This window comes from Haemaphysalis longicornis, unplaced genomic scaffold (genome assembly GCF_048455015.1).
Source record: "Haemaphysalis longicornis isolate Haplotype H1 unplaced genomic scaffold, Haemaphysalis longicornis Haplotype H1 scaffold_10, whole genome shotgun sequence".
NCBI lineage: Eukaryota > Metazoa > Arthropoda > Arachnida > Ixodida > Ixodidae > Haemaphysalis > Haemaphysalis longicornis.
Window position 1 is genome coordinate 149,772,744 of NW_027526204.1, and position 15,977 is coordinate 149,788,720.

The following is a 15,977-nucleotide window of genomic DNA, read 5'->3' on the forward strand; positions in this document are numbered from 1 at the left end:
AATGTTTAATTGATTAGAAAAACACAGGATCGGGCTCAGGGGAGCTCGGGGCTTGTCGGTGCGGCCGTGGCCGTAAACTGCTGTTTTCTGCGTGTCTTCGGGTGGCAGCTTTTGTCGCCCGTTTTCGTTTCCAGGCGCGCTGATACTCTCCTAATTGTGCTCCAAATCAGAATTGTGCCTTCCCCCAGGCACAATGAAGCGTTTCTGTAGATTAACGTCCGTTCGTATCGAGATCACTGTCCGCTTATTCACAGATGCTCGATGCTGGCGTTTGTTTTTTGTTGTTCCAGATACTAGAAACTTCATTAGGAGGGTGTTCGTCTCATTGAGCTTCGGTGAATTTCGAATCTGCTTTCTTTTATTGTGTGTGTGCCATGGGATTCACTTCGTCAAACCTGAACTTGACAGTGTTTACGGCGTTGCGTTAGTCGCGCCGCTTCCGTCGGCGATTGTGTTCGTGTAACTCGTCGCGTGCTTGATGCATGTGGGGGCGTAGACGTCCGGTGGCGAGCTGCGCTGTGTAGGGATGGCATAGTTCGGCGTGTTGAGGACGTTGCTTGAATTGACGTGTGCGTTGCGTATGATGCGGGAGTTAGTGTGCGGTAGCGTGGCGTTTTCGTAGGGTGGCATGGCTGATCGGTCAAAGTCATTGCGGCTCCGTGCTCGCAGTTGCCGTGGTTGTTTCGGAAGTGAAACCATTGTGGTGGGGAAGCGGGGGTAGTTCGTGCCGTCCGTTCGGTCCCACATTCCTTGGCGTCGCAAGCGTGACTTCATTGTTAGGGCATTCGATGCCTTCGTCTGGATCGGGTTCATTCGTTGTCGTTTTTGTTGTGTCCGTGTCGTCGCTCAAGCCCTCGTCTTTTGCCCGTTGTTTCGAGAATGCTATAATCGCTATCTCTCCCATACAAGCAGGCTCCGTTCGTCCCGAGTCCGCTTGCTCGCGGTTGCGTCCTCTTGTACGAAATAGTGTTTATCGTGTGAGTCTCGGTCGGAGCGCGGATGCCGGGGATCTTGTTCGTTCTGGCTCGGACATGCCGCATGCGCTGGCCGTGTCGTTGCTCGTCGACGGACCTACCTGCACGAGTGTGATGTCGTTCGTCCGCTGGACTCGGGCTCAAGCAGCGGGTGTCGGAGAGCTCGTACGTTCCGGTAGGGTTGAACCGCGTGCGCTGGGTCTTTTGTTGCTTGTGGCCACGTGATTTCTGAGGTTGTAACATTCGCTGGCCAAGTCGGGATAGCAGCAGCGCGAGCGGAGGATGTCGCGAATAGCAGTTTCTTCTGTGCGTGCTGGCTTGGTGGCGTTCCATGCGCTGTGCATTTCGTTCGCCGTGGTCAGCTCGACTGGTTCAAGTTGGATGTCGTTCGTCACCTCTGGTGCGTTTCGTGCGCTGTGCGCCTCGTTTTATCTAGGACACTCCCCTATAATTGGTGTGCGGTCGTTCGGTACGTATGGTGCATTTCGGGCGCCGTGCGTCTTGCTCGCTTGTCGGGGCCATATCTAAAAATCCGGATGCGATGTCGTTGGTTGCGTGGACCGGCGCCGGGACAACACGAAAGAGGAACGGGCGAAAGAGGAACGGACGACACTGCAATACCTCGCGCTACGCAGCGCGAAGTTGCAAGTTTCACGGCGCAACCGCCACAAGTACTCCCTCCCTGATGTGTTTACCTCTTGGCTAAGGCTTGCGTGTTCGCCGATCCACACGGCGGACCAAAACGATTATTTGGACCGCGGTCCGCGCATCCCGTGATAAGACGTCACCAGTTCGCGCGCCGCCGTTGGACCGCGCAGGACCGCGGCCTTCGCGGTCCAAATATTCGCCGAGGCTTTTCGGCCCGCAGTCTCGACGGCGGACCACGACATCATAACAGCGGCCGCGTCGCGTGGGCGGAGCCGCATCCAGTTGCGCCAATAGAGAATAGCGCGGGCAGCGCGGCTGTTTCGAAGCGCTCGAAGGAGCCTGTCAATCACCCGCGGTTGGATAAGCGACGGGCTAGGCTTACAATCGCGACGCATACTTCATTCGCGCTTTTTCTTGAGTCCTGACTCTTACTAGTGCGATGTTAGCTATGATTATCACTTTGTTTCACGCATGTGGACCTCAATTTAGGGAAGAGTTCGGTTCCAGCGAGCGGTGACGAGCCGTATGCAGCCCGGATCGCCCCGCCGTCGCCGCTCGTCGTGTCGCCTTCATGCGAACGACGGCGGCGGCTGCGTGAGCACGCCCGCCCGGCTTGCATGCGGGTGGCCGTTATTGTGGGGATGAAAGGTTTCGTGCAGGCTCGTGCTTTACAACATGTTGTCGCGGCCAAACGGCTCCTGTGTTCACCCTTCTGGCTTGTGAGTTCAGACGGTCGGCCATTCGCAGTCCGCTCAGCCGGCCCGCCGTGTGGATGCGCTCTGCTTTGGATCGGACCGCGGCGGACCGTGACGTCTCATCACGTGACCGATTGGACGGCGGACTCGGTCAACACCACCTCGGTCCGTCGTGTGTTCGGGATGCAAGGAAAGGCGTCAGGGTGGCGCGTCGCTTCTTTCTTTCTCTCCAGGGATGCTATCACGGTGCCAGGAAAGGAGCTGAGGGCAACAGGCAATGGGATGCCTCTCATTGGTCGATGGCGTGGGTTAACCGGGGTCAGCAAAACAAACAAACAAAAAAGCGGATTTTTCGCCGCCTTGTGCCACCGGTTGCACACTCTTTCTTTGTACTTTCACGCTCGCGCTCCCGGTGCCGGCGCGCCAACGAGGCGGCTCAGCGAAGAGGGAAAAAAAAAATCGCCCTTCAGATGCATTTCTGACTCCGTGCTCTGGTGTTTATTTTTTTTTCTTAGTTTCATGACGTACAGTTCCCGTAATAGCTCGAAAGCGCGGCAACGTTTAGTCGTTGTGTGCTCCATTGTACATATAAATAATGCACTGTCGACGCCCGTAGCGTCAGAAAGCGCACGGCTGTTAGCCAAGCTTGTATGGCTACTGTTCCGTGTATAATTCATGTCTGTAAATAAGAACTCCCGAGACTCCATGTGTCTTCGAAGCGCGCGGGGTTGTAGCCTGAGACCTTCACTTTCATATCACTTTCGTATTTTTGTCTGGGTTCAAATATCCCTGTTTTATTTTTGTTGAACAAAGCTGATAAATAGGAAGCATGGTACCAGCTTTAGTAGCGAGGGAATATTTTGCCAATATGAAGCCCTCGATTAAGGATTCTTTTAACTTTTGGCCGAGCGGCTGAATCGCGGGGCAGTTGGCCAGTTGTAGAGAGGGCACATTATGTACATAAAGCTACTTAACGGTGACCCCAGTAGCTCCCATGTATACAGCGGGGCGTGATATTAAGTTGCAATAATAAATTATCTTTATGACAGACACAAACAGACAGATTGACAGGCCAACATTGTCCCGCTCAAGTGGCCAAAGAAAGGCTATCGTCTTTAAAACCAGCTGGAAAGAGACGCTGCCGCCACTGTTCCGCATTCAGCGAACATTGCGCAACCGTACCCCTCGCAAGCGCCGCCAGCCCGCAATGTAACAGATAAACAGAAAGACGAAAACCGGCTACCGCGCGAAAAGCCAAAGAGGGAAGTCCCCCCGCGAGAAAGGGACAGGACAGCGGCGCTACGCGTCGTTGTGTCTATTTCCGTTAACAGCACGGTCAAAACCCCACGGGTCTGACCTTAATCACTTATTTTTGTGTGCGTGTGTGTGCGGTTAACCAGAGCGCCCGACACAAATTTGCTGCACCTGGCGACACGACGACGGTGGGCCCGATTCGCGCCTCGGTCAAACAGCTCGCGGCAGACGTGCCGCGACTTGGCGGCACACAGCGCCGCCGAGTCTACTCTCCTTTTCCCATCGAGACGGCCGCACCAAATCATGCCTGGGACGACCGGCCCGAAAAAGAAATGCAGCAAGTAGACCCTGGAGACGGCGCCGCTGAGTAGCCTTCCCTTTCTTGTCGTGGCTCGGCTGACGCAATCCCTTCGCTTTCAAACTGCGGCCAGTGATAGTCCTGATTGGAAAGATTCGAACTGCACGCGGCTGCGGCGGAACCCCGGGGGATAAAACCAGCCCTGAAGCAGCGGCTGTGCAGCGGCATTTCATTGGAGGCACTGAGTTGAGAAGTGCTATCGCCTTTGTGCGAGCCATGTAACACTCTTGCTACCTTTGTATATAGTGTATATAAATGCAGCTTAAAATCGCTGTCGGCTCGACAACTTCATCGCTCTGCTCTGCGCCGCGTGTGTGTTCGGGGGGGGGGGGGGAGGGGGGGCGTGGAGGGGGTATCGCTCGCAGTCGAGGGCCGCAGGGCACCCAGTTGCTGCCGGTGCTTGGCAGCCGTTTTAGCAGTGTCGAACTGCGCTGCCGTGCTTCGTGCACTCGAGAACAAAAATTGCAGACGCGTTTTTTGGAGGCGTGATAGCTTGCACTGACGTCACTGTATTGCCGTGTTGGTTGGTTGCTTGCACCGTGGAAATCTGCAGCTCTTATCTCGAGCAGTGCGGATGAAGCTGACAGCGATCGATCAAAAAAAGCGGTGGCGTCGTTATGTGCAATCCACATGTTTTACGAGATGTTCCAAGACGTGAGCTTAAGCGACAATCCCAGCGTCTGGCGTTGGCGTTCATCACTTCAAAACGATTCCTTCACGAGGCCTCCCACAGTGCGAGCTTAAACTCGACAGTAGCTGCTAGCGAGGGGTGTGCGCCCGCCTGTAAACAGTAGTGAAGGGTAGGGGAATAACAACCACCGAAATTCATCATCATCGTCAGCGTCGTCATTACACGGTGGCATAAACGAGAAGCGGCGAATGGGGTTGCCACTCGAAAGTAAAGCCATTTGAAAGCAAAACGCTCCTCCAGCGGCAAGATGCCAGAGCTCTGCGACAAAATATGTGAGGCTAAACAAGGCGTCTCACGCGTTCAACTGGATATTATGATGTCCGATTCACAACTCACAAACGTATTTAGGTGTACCCGGATATTTTATTTCCATTGCTGGGGCAAATTCCACCGCCGCGGTTGCACGGTGGGGCTGTATGCTCACTTGTAAATGGCACTACGCGAGACCATATTACTAGCGAACCTGAGCAAAATGTTTCAAAACGGGAACCTAATAAAACCATATGAGCGCACGTACATCAGCCAAATTGTCGCTTCAATACACACAGCGAAATGGTGCGGACAATTTCGGTGAGACAAACGTTACAAACCACGTAGTCGGTTTGACGCGAGTTACGTAAACTAACTGCGACTGTTGAAATGAGCGGTTCGGTTCACAAAACGACTACACAGCGCGACATGCGTCTACGGAAACTTCTGAAAACCGAAAAAGAGGGATTTCAGTACGCCTAATGCGTCCATTGTTAGCAGCCTCCACCACCTCTCCCCTAAAACAACTGGAAGGGAGCACGCGCAATGAAGCCGCCATGCGTTCACAGGCCGCGTCAACAAAAATAACTGCGGCAGTCAACAAGTGCCGTAGAAGAGCAACTGCGGCCGCGTTTCCCGCCGGGCCCTCACCCCCTCGTTTTTCCCTCTTCACCGTGACCCCTTTGCAAGCGACCGCCGCGAAACGCTTACAGCGCCAAACATGGACCGGGAAAGGGGGGAGGTGCAGTTTTCGTTGTCTAATTTTGATATCCTTGACAGTTAAGCTGCACAGCGGCACTGCTAATGTTTGCGACTCGTACACGCGCGTCCAAACTCGAGCTCGTGATAAAACTTGCTTGCAGTACTGTACTCACGAGTGCGCATAATCAAGAGTGCAAGCGGTCGCAAAACCAGTATTCATGAGTATTGTACTCATGAGTACTGTGTACTCATGAGTACTATGTACTCATGAGTACTGTGTATTCACGAATACTGTGTACTCATGAGTACTGTGTACTCATGAGTACTATGTACTCATGAGTACTATGTACTCATGAGTACTGTGTACTCATGAGTACTGTGTACTCATGAGTACTCATACTCATTAGTACTCAAACTCGTGAGTACTCATACTCATGAATGCTGTACTCATGAGTACTCATACTCATGAGTAGTGTACTCATGAGTACTGTACTCACGAGTAGTTGACTTACCCCTGTACTCACTCGTCATCATACTCACTTTTTTTTTCTGGGTGTGTACTCACTCATCATCGTACTCACTCGTGAGTTTGAGTACAAATGAGTACAAATGAGTGTACTCACGAGTGAGTACGCCGACCTATGGAGGAAACAAAAGAATGAAAATGTACAGCCAATAAATACTTTCAATGCGTGTCTTTTCGCCTTCTTCATAATCGATTGCATTAATTGCGGCCATTTGCTCCGTCTTGAACGAAACGGCTGCGCAACGCCGTGAGGCATCGTTGTGCAACGCCTTAAAGGCGACTGAACCTTAATTACTCATATCAAAGTTTAAGCTCCGGAAAAAGCGAAGCGCGGGCGAAAAAGGAAATTTAACTTGGCACACCAAATTCAAGAATTTCCGTTCACAGGGCCTTAATGTTTGCACGCCTCTGGGGCAGAGACAGAATATGCCACGATAACGCTGCATTAAGATAAATAAACCACGCTACTAACTCACAATTACGCGGCGAAATCTCCCAGTTTGTGCCGGGAAGTTCACAGTTTCGTTTATTCATTTTACCGTTATTATGATGCGGATAACGATCGGGCAGTGAAGAATCGCAGATGAGAGCAATCAATACAGCTTAATGCGCCGTTCCAAATTACGCGGGCAAACACGTTTCGAAGAATTAAAACTCACCCGCTAACGACCCGGGTTTGCCTTCGGGACCCGAACCGCGCGCTGCGATGACAGCCGACCCGGATTAGTTAAATTATTTCGGTTTGGTTAACGAGAACCCGTAACGGTCACGCGCACGAACGTTTTCATTTCGTGCTTGTTTTTCCCGCGACGCCTGATTTCGAACCAACAGAATATAATGACGTCACAGAAAAAGGACGCCGCTAGGTACAGCAGAGAGATTATGTCACACACACGGGAAATAAACAGTGTTTGCCCCAACTTCAACTGTACACAAGGGGTAAAGTACAGCGAAGCTGATCCAGCATGTAGTATGGAATAATTTAAATCCCTCCGAGGTCCCTAACTTGGAATCAACATCTGTACGGACCGTGTTTAATCTTACTAATGTTCGTTTCCACCCCTTATGAAAATTTCATGCGGCCACAGCTTACTATCCGTCCATCGAATTCGGGCTCGACTACCAGAGCAGTCGATGGCAACTGAAGTAAAAAAAAAGCGCCAACAAAACGAAGGGGCCACTCGCTTTCGTTGCGGGGGCGAAAAACATTTTTTTTATGTCACTGCAGCGCTGTCTGTGACCGTTACGTTGTTTGCTTAGTTGAGTCGCATGGTAGCCTTTCTTTCCCCCCTTAAGTGTGTATCCCCTGTTGTGTGTGTTTTTCGTGTGTGTGTGCAACAAGGTCATTTTGTTTATGCCCCGCTCGGCATACACGTTTATTTTGGGCAGATGGCCATCACATCCGGATAACTTTTCGCCCCGGTCGGTTACAAAACCGTGTGAGCATCATATATGCAAGGTTGTATTTGAACATCGGATTTATTACAGGCGCAAAGTTTAACAGTTTACGGGTCATAGATGCAAATGAAGGCAAATATGACGTGCGGTAACATGTTTTACTAATTCTTATTTTATCATTATAATACTCTTTTGTGGGTTGAGATAGTGCGCGTCGAATTTATTCGATTTATCGCTCATGTCGAAACCACTAAGTTGGGAGCAGAGCTCAACAGATGATTTATAAATAAATCATCAATCATCTGTGGCAAATCGCGAAGACACATTTCCCTTGTCACAGACCGATTGTGGCGTGTCCCGAAAATTGATTGATTGATTGTGGGGTTTAACGCGCCAACGCAACGTAGGCGATGAGGCGCGCCGTAGTGGAGGGCTCCGGATTAATTTTGACCACCTGGGGATCTTTAACGTGCGCCGAAATCTCGTACACACGGGCGTTTTTGCTTTTCGCCTCCATCAGAAAAGCGGCCGCCGCGGCCGGGAATCGAACCCGCGACCTCGTGCTCAGCCGCGCAACGCCTTAGCCACTGAGCCACCGCGGCGGGTGTCCCGAAAATTGGCTGGTCTTGAATAATGCCGGTATCGAATTTGTCAATATAAGCACATGCCGATAATCCGTGTTAAAAATTCCAATAAATTCTTTGAGTGATGAACAACCTGGTAATTGTCGCTCTTTATCCGCCTGGCAGCGTAGCCGACCTGTAGAGGATTGATCGCGTATCTGCTTACGTCGCTGCAAATGTCGTCGAAAGACGGTAGTCTTCTGCCGGCACTGCCACGTACGTGCCTCTCATCTCTTTCGTTGCACATCTGTCATGCTTTCCGCCTCCCGTTTCACTCCTCCCGCGATAAACACAGTAGAGGTTTGCTCAAGTCAATTCAAGTTTGCCGCGTTCCACTGCTAGCGCCATCTACTGGAACCTTTCGTTACTGTTGAACTCGGAACACTGCCACAAAGGGGCGCCACAAGGGCAGGGCTTTTTTTTTTGTATTTTGAGGTCAAAACATTCTTTTCGAGGCGTATTTTCGATTTGCTGTCACAAAAAATCAAGCAAACATCTATTTTTATTACAACAATACAAGTGTCCCTCATGTCTTGATCTGTTGCCTTAAATACGCCTCATGATTTCTTTTTGCTCAACATTGTTTACAAGTATGAACATCCCCACCGGACTTAGTAGTTTGGAATTGCAATTGCTTATACAAACGTCTTGTTCAAAAAATCTTTTAACTTTGGCCGGGTGGCTGAATAGAGGGAGAGACAGACAGACAGACAGACAGACAGACAGACAGACAGACAGACAGACAGACAGACAGACAGACAGACAGACGAAAATTTCCGCGTTTAAGCAGCCGAAGAAAAAGTATGGTCTTTACAAACTACGAGGAAACCTAAGCCCTCCAAAAAATGTAATAAATGCGAAAGGATTAGTGTGCGATTGCCGAACGTGTTCACTCGTTATCATAGCCATCATTTTCCCGTTGGGTCTTTTTTTCCTCTATGTGACTACGACTCGGCAAAACGCCCCTTTAAAGCCTATATCTATGCTTAACGTTATGTAACCGTAACGCTGAGAATTTTACGACGTGCCCAACCACGTCAAACTGCTTGCGAATCAGGTTGCGAGGACCGCCCGACCGTGAGTACTCAAAGTTTAAAAGAGTAGTGACACAAAATTTCAAAGCTGAGATAACTATGCAAAATGCTTCTTTTTTTATCAGGGGATGTCGAGAGTAAGTTTCGAGAGTAGCCATTCAGTATAACATATTTTAAATTCATTTTAATCTCTGCCCGCACGAGAAAGCCCAGAGCGGGCTAGCATGACAGCATCTGCTACTTGCCCCAAACTGCCGACGTCGGGGCTCCCGTGACGTAGCCGACGCGCTGGCTGCGGTTGGCGCACGCTGCTACACCGTGTGTACACGTCATGGTTTTGGGACGTCATGCTGTCCGAGCGCGCGGGGACGGTGAAGACCTCGGCCGGTCTTGGCGAGCGCGTGCGCCCGCTCGCGCGCACGTCCAGACCAGCAGCGGCATAGTTTCTTAGTAAATATACTAGAGAGAAAGCTGCACCTGGGAATCCATGTCGTCGTGGGGGGTTATGGGAAGACCACAGCTTCTGGCTTGAGCTTGGAATGACAGTTGGAGCGGTTTTTGGGATTTGCTTTCTTCACTATGCGTTAACACGTCTACGAGCTACTGTGGTAGGGGAACTGCGTGTTCGATGAAAAGCAGGCAGTGCGTGATTGTATCTGACGTTGGTCGTGCCGGGGTCGAAGGAACGTATGATGTTGCATGCCGTTGTGAAAGTTGTAGCTGACGAAAAAAAAGAAACCGAACGTTCTTCGGGTAAGACAAGATACGGCAGATATGGGCGCCTGTATACCCCTCCTATCTTGTCTTCGTCCACGACTGTTTAACGCCACGTTTTAACTTTTCTTCATGCATGAACCAACTCCCTCAGCAACAAGTTTTGTTACACTGCAGCTGATAGTCGGTGCGCCGGTTCATTACGAAGGCGACGTTTTCATGGGAGGGCTCAAAAACATTTCCAAGCTTTTCAAACAGCTTAATATTGGAAATAATGGCGAAATTAATAGAATTAAAGTATATAATGAGGTTCCTCCAAAATATTAACTTCGTTGTTAACTATCAGCGTTACTTCCTTTTCCCTTATCTTTAAAACAGGCTCTTTTATTTTCCACTTCTATAATACCACACTATTCTTTGCATTTTTGTGACGTTGTGTTCGAATATACGGCCACTAACACGTTTCACTCCAGGCCAATGATGAAATTAAGGCGAGCGCATAGTATAATGGCGGCCCATGAAGACACAGACGGCCTTGATATGAGCCGCATAGACGCTAGCGCCAGATTCCTCCCTAGTGTATACAGTAAGAAACTCTATGGGCAGCGGTGCGACAAGAATGGTGACGTCAGGTGCTACCTCGTGTTATGGCGGCCGCTCGGCGTTCGTTTTGTGGAAACCGAAACTGACACGAATAAACGACGGCGTAAATGATTGTTTACGCTGCGATCGACCGTCTAATGTGCCATTCTATGATTAGTGTGTTAATAGGAACCCATTGCAGCGAGAAAAAAAAAAACGTAACACGAAAATTTCGTGTAAGTACTTCTTTAGCGTTAGGCCTAACGTTAGGCCTAACGTTGGGCGTAACGTGAGGTTGACCCATACTTGCATTCACACTGCTGGCGCACCACCTCAGTGACACAGTGCCTGAGGCTCTGTTCTGGTGACCCCAAGAACGTCGGCTCGATCGCGGCCACGACGGAAGTTTTTATGATGGAGGCTAAAAACAAAAACGCCCGTGTGTCGAGATTTCAGCGCTCGTGAAAGATCCCCGGGGGGTCGACATTAAGTCGGAGGCCTCCACTTCTGTAAACTTGTTCTGCAAAGAACATTTGATCAGCAAAGAAAACACGCGGTGTATAATAATTTAGTAGGCCTTCGTTAAATGCGTTGTACGGCTACATCATTCCATCCCATATTCAATTTATCCGTTCTTGATGCTTCTCCTTCTGCTTCTTTTTTCTAAATTATGATGTCAGCACATCATAGCGAATTTGCCTCTATGGTTAGATATTCTGTTTCGTGAATAAAGCATACTGCACTCCTCCACAGACTTTATTCAATGATTTATTCCGTAACCCGCAGCTATACCCTCGGTCGGAGACAAAGTCCTACAAAAGCCGAGTGGGGCATTAATAATTTTGTGTAGCAGCCTCACCTTGTAATTTGGTTATGAAGCAATCGCGGGTTCTGGAAGAAAGAACGAATAAAAGTGATAAAGGCAAATTTACAAAAAAAAAACAAGCGAAATAACAGGGGAGAGGCGCGGAACTAGGTATTCAATTATTAATTACAGCTAACTTCACGTCTGCCAGAAACGTAATATAGCACGCTGGAAGTTATGGAGCGGATTTAACTGTGTTCCCGCTGTTATGCCATACACGTGTAATTGCAGGGCGGTAACAGTGAAACAAGCTTTAAGAATGCGCAAAAAGCGTGCAGTGCTTCTAACGAGCTTTTCAAATGCGCTTAGCGGCCCTATTGCGAGTGAGGGAGTGTCGAGTGTTCCGGTGTGTGCGTCTGTGTATTTTGGAGTCAATGTGTCAGGCCGTGTGTGTGTTAGTGTGGGCTTGAATGTGGGCGTACGTGCGTGCGGGCGGGTGGGCGGACATAAAGAGGAAAGCAGAAGGAAGAGCAAGAAAAAAATAAGGAAATAAAAAAAAGAGAAAAAAGGGAAAAAAGGAAAGAAAAATTGTAGCAGCATGCACTAGTGGTACAAGGCTGAAGAAACAGTGTTTTATTGAGTAGCAATCGTCGTCATCCCATTCGTCGTCGTCTTCCGACGGCACAGCCGCGTAGGGCAAATTCTCTTGTTGCGTGTCCTCCACTCGGTAGATCTCCACTTTTCCTCAGCTGGTCCAGTGGCCGTCTCTACGTGTGGATTGTGAAGGGGTGGCTTGACAGATTCGTCGTCGTCGTATTCGGCGCGGCGGAACCGTCGCGCCGGTCGCTACACGATGACGATGACGAAGGCGGGAGCTCCTCATGCGGCGTAAGCCCATGCGCATGCCTGGATGACGCCGTGCAGTCACCGCGAGGCACGTGCTCACGTGCGCTTGGGGTTTACTGTCCCCGCCGAACGGATTTCTGTCGGCCTAAAGAGCCCTGCTGTTAAAAGAAAAATAAAAGAAAAGGAATGTGCCCATCCCGCGAATGCACGAAATACAGGTTTCAACTAATCCGTGATCGGTGTATCTTTCTCTCTCTTTCCCGCGCGAAACGCTCCCTATAGTACGAGAAAATTAACAAACGTAAGATTTGAAGCTTCCCTACCTCTCATTGTTATGATCGCGGAGAAAGAAGCCCCTACGCGGTCACAGCCTCTAAATAGATATGCGTAAATAAGGGGGTCGGGTCCGCTCGCAGTTAATGCAGGCCGTTGCCTCCAATCTAATGCGACACGCAGCAGGCTCGGTATACTCACTAAGCGCTTCAATAGCATCTCTGGAACTTCACTCTCTAACCAAGATAATTCGATTGCTACTATAGTGTTACGTTTTAAAATGACGCTTCTCCCAGTACAGCTCTTCTTTTAGTAAAACTAAGTTACGGCTCCAATCGAAGTACTATTTCATCGGTGAAAGAATAATAAATCGAACCAGCGAAAACCAGAACACAGGCTATAGTAAAATCAAAATCCGTAGCGCAATAGAGTACCTTACTCCCTGTAATACATTGTTGCACAGATTAAAATACAACCTATAGAATTAGTTTTCAAGCAGAAGCTGGCCTATGATGATCTATTACTGAAAATCTCTAGTTCCATTTCACTACATACAATGGTCTTCGGGTTTACGGACTCTGCAACACTTCTGATAAACGTTTTCGCTCCTTCCCTCGTGTCTGGATGCATTGTCAAAGCTATAGTTATCAACAGCACGGAGCGGCACTGTGTGATTTGCTCGTCGCAGCAGATGCGCCTTCCGTTTCGGCTTTGCTTTGTGGCTTTTTTCTAAACTGGCTATCGAATGCGTTTATTGCTGCAGCAGAAAGGAAGCGGCAGTTAGCCGGTAAATTGCTGTAATGACGCGTTTCAAGTGGTCGAAGAACGCCAAGACCGTGAAAGAGAGAAAAATCAGGTTTCCAAGTTTTCTAATGGGCATAAAGCAGTAACTTCTGGCTCAGGCACTTCGTGGAACCCTGTTCTAAGTATTGGATGGACTTGCTGACTACGTTCTGAAAGCATTTAGGACTTAGATAAAAGTTGGGAAAAATGTTGCAAGGTTTTGTAAAGTAACTGCACTTGCTCACATCGCGCGTCCGTTGTTGGTTCGGGCATAGCCTTGCTATGTGGAAATAAACATTGACTTGACTTGACTTGACTTGGCTATAATCATGCTTGGGACAGAGTTTTATTAAGTGGTGCATGTGTTAAGAGCTGTTTATACACAGTCAACGCGTTTATGTTTTGTTTAGTAAACCCTTTTTTATCAATTCCGCCCCACATCTGACTATATTTCAATCTTTCCCCCAATATAGTGGTGCCTATAACGCAGCAAACTCATTAGTGTCGACGCGTCCTCCGCAACGATGTTCCTCTACCTGGCCTGCTTGCAGACGCACATTAATTTTCTCCCGCAGACAGGAGTCGGGGCGGATGAACCAGGTCATAACGAGGTCAGCGCCGTTTCATAGCCTCCCTTCCATTGAACGCACGCGTTCTAAATTGTTTTCCCGGCCGATATCCTCTAACGACCACGCCCCACTGTGCGTTTCTTTCCGTTGTGTTCTTCCAACTACGAAAAAACAAAAAAAAAACAGGCCTGAGTAAAAGCTCATATGAGGGATTACGTCCGTAATTGCCTCCAAGCAGATAGATCGTATAATTTAGGGCAAATGAGCCAACCCGTAACCCTTCATTTCCGAAACGGTATATGTAACGAACCCCGCCCTCGTGGCGTGATGGCCGCTGCGTCGCTTGTTACGAAACTGCGGCTAGCGGCGGCGCACGTGTTTGTGTCGGAGGACGGCGTAATGCTGCACAGAGCGAGCCTGGGGTTTCGGATTACAAAACGGCCACGCGCTGGACATTAGGGCGGTGGCACTCGGCGAGGAGGGCAGAAATCTGGGTTAATTTGGAGAGCGCAGCGGCCGTTTTCGCGGGGGACTTCATAGCGACGCGTCTGAAAGTCAGAAACGTGGTTGGGATTCCCAAGGGTGAGCGTCTGTTGCGGAATTACGGAGAAGAGAGCGAAAATTGCGCTACTTGTTGTATCTCCATAATCTTTCTTGCTTTGAGCATAAGCACGTGCGCTTTGTAAGACCTTTTCGGACACGTTCTGAGACGTTGTAGGATACTACACGAACGGCAAGCTCGCTAATAAATGCAGTAAAATGTTTTGGACTTTCTTTTGGCGACGATGACGCCGAGAAAAATATTATTTTGTTCCCCAACTACATTTTTTGAAGGATGTCTATATCCTCTCGAATCTGACTAGCGTACCAGATGAATGTGCGAAGGTAAAGGTTGGAATACGATGAAAAGATAGTGCAACTAATGTTTTTTAACATTTTGTTCTGCAGCCTGCTAGGTGTTTTCCGTGAAGCTTGAAAACAAGTTTCGCTCTTAGTCGCAATGCGCCAGAATCTGAGCACTGGCTACATTAAGCTCAGAAGAATTCTTTGCATATGCTTCTTCCATTACCCTCTAGTCGTTCCATGACAGCTATAAAAAATTAGAGAAGTTTAAAGAAAAAATCGGCTGCCGATTACGATACTCCCTAATGCGATATTTGGGCGCAGCAGCAGTACGCTGAAGCAGCACTCACTCGTGTGTTCTCTCGACGGCAGCTATGGCAAGCCTCTGCGTCGGCGGCGCGAAGTGCGTCTTAGGAAGAGACCGCGAACTGCGTCTTAAGCGAACGCACATCATAGTCACGCACACGCCCCCCTCCCGTTTTCGCCAAGGGGCGCGCCATCGAGCGCCTCGTGCGGGCGCAGCATAGGGCTCCCTCCCCTCCACCACCGAACACTTTCGGAGAACGCTGGCTCGCGCCGCCACGGCGAACCGCCCTCCGCTTCCAATTTCGCGACGCTCTCCTCCTTTTCTTTCTTTCATCGTTCGCTTTTTCTTTCACTCGTCGGTCTTGCCATCGATCACTCGGTTACGCCGACAACGCGGCTCAGCCCAGAGACGGCCACCAAATGGCTAGTGGTGCAAGACTGGAGAAGTAGCGGAGCTGGCGACCACTCTCGCTTCGTCGGAGACCCGGCTGTTGCACATCACATTTATTTACGAACTCGCCGCTCAAACTTGTCAATGACTGGCAGGCCCGCCACAGCTAACCTTGCACTCCGCGGTCCATCGGGGTGGCCCAGTGGTTAGGTAGCCGGTTTCAAAGCGTGAAGGTCCCGGTTTCGATTCCCGGCCCCTTCCTAACCACATTTATTTCATGGAGTTTTTAGATGCGAAGCATCTCAAGGTCGTGGCTATGTCCCTCCCTAGTTGTTGTTGCGCCGTCCACACCCCCACTGCGCATGCTCGGCTTGCTGAACGCCCGGTGGTGTCTTACCGTTTAACGGCTCCTGGAGCGACAGTGTTGCCGGTGTCTTCCTGGACCGGCACGAGACTAGCACGCTTCCCGCGCCTTCGACGTTTCATCGTCGTCGGCGTCGGCGTGCGTCGGCGAGTCTCGGCGGGCCGTGATTACAAGCAGCCCACAACCATCCGGGGAACGTGCATCGACCTCATCTTCAGCAACTTTAGGGTTCATCCACTACAACAGCCCTTGACTTTACATTTCACAGACCATAAGGAGGTCATAATCAAAGCGGAACGCCAACCACGTTGAACATGATGATGATAATGCCTAAACAAAGACAAACTCA